Raw genomic sequence first — 1,965 nt, forward strand, 5'->3', positions numbered from 1 at the left:
CTCGAGCTCGAGCTCGAGCTCGACTCGAGCCCGACTATGCTGCTCGAGCTCGGCTCGACAAGGTATGTACCCTGCTCGAGCTCGAGCTCGAGCTCGACTATTTTGCTCGATCTCGAGCCAGGCTCGAGCTCGAGCTCGAGCTCGACTTTGTTTTTTTTTTTTTTGTTTTTTTTTTTTTGTAATTTAGATGTATTAGATTATAAAAATCATCCAGAATAATTTGCACCTTAAAATACTAAAGAATATTAAACAAACATATCAGATTAATGTCAACCTTACAATTAAAACTAACAAAATCAACTAAAATGCTAAAGAACATTAAACAAATATAATAGATTAATCCCAACATCACAATCATCCATACAAAATCAACTAAAATGTTAAAGAACATTAAACAAACATAAGACAGACACATCCAATACATAGGTAGCGCAAATTCCTCTTCAACCCAAAAGCCAGGATGAAGTTCATGTCCACAACTTGAAGGTTTGGACTAAAATTCACATCTACGACCTAAAAGATCTGGATCAAAGTTCAGTACTTCAGTTCACATCCAAGTAGGCAGATCGAGTGGCCAAGCCTTATTACAAAACAGAAGCAAGAAAACCGAAATACTCAAACTCTAAGTAATAAATTCATATGATCTAATGGTCGTATACTCATACTTAAATTTTATGATCATATTATCTCACAATTAATATTAATATTATCTTAGATCTAAGATCATGTGATACATCATATATGTTTTATAAGAATAAAGTATATAATTATAATGTATTGATTAAATAACACAATAACTTATGCAGATATACCATATGATTATATAATGATTAATGATTATGTGATATATACGATTCCAATTTCCAAAGTATAAACTATCTAATTATAATATTTGTATTAAATGACACAATAACTTGTGCGGTTGTACTATATGATTATATCATATGATAAAATGATTAATGACAATATCATATATATATATATATATTTCTTATATGTTTTTATATTAATATATACATATATTATATATATAATATATATACACACATATACATAAATAACAAAAAAAAAACAAAGGTATATAATATATTTGTTATTATTGAGTAAATGAGTAATGTTGATTATATATTGTTATTTGTTACTTAATAAAAAATATACGAGCCGAGCTTAATAAGCGAGGCGAGCCTTATACGAGCCGAGCTCACGAGCTGCTCACAAGTTAGCCGAGTCGAGCCGAGCTTGTTTCGTTTAATATTCGAGTTAGGATTTGTGTTCACGAAGTGCTTCATATAATATTCGAGTCGAGCACAAGTCGATCTTATGCGAGCCGAGCCCGAGCTTGCTCGCGAGACGCTTCGCTCACTTAACAGCCCTATACACGGGTGGGCGGAAGTGGATATTATCTTCTTCCGCCTACCCAAATTCCACTATTCGTCTGCATATGTGTATATAGGGATATGGTATTCACCCATTGCTAAACATTCGCTCATAACTCATGCGGACACATAAATAATAGATGTGGAGCGATTTTAACTGCTCACCTAAACACTCCTTAGTTATAGTACCCCACAAATTTTTCATACTTAAAATTGGGCTAGTTTGCAATTGCATCATATATATATATATATAATTTGAAAGGAAACTAGAAATTCTAAAACAAAATCTCTTTTTTTTTTAAAAAAAAAAAATCAATTTAAAAATATTTTTTTTTTAAAAAAAAAATTAATTTAAAAATATTTTTTTTAAAAAAAAAGAAAAAAAAAGAAAAGAAAAAAGACACCGGGTCAAAAACAATCTCATAGTACCAGGCCCAGGTTCAAAGGTTTTCGATCCATATCCGTGTCTACTAGGTCGGTTACTCCCCGTTTGAAGATCGTAATTGTACCAGAATTCCTTGTCCGGCCAGGTTTAGGAAACAAGCTACAACTCAATGCCGATATATATCATACAGAAATTCAAGATTTG

This window comes from Corylus avellana, chromosome ca6, assembly GCF_901000735.1.
Source record: "Corylus avellana chromosome ca6, CavTom2PMs-1.0".
NCBI classification, from domain to species: domain Eukaryota; kingdom Viridiplantae; phylum Streptophyta; class Magnoliopsida; order Fagales; family Betulaceae; genus Corylus; species Corylus avellana.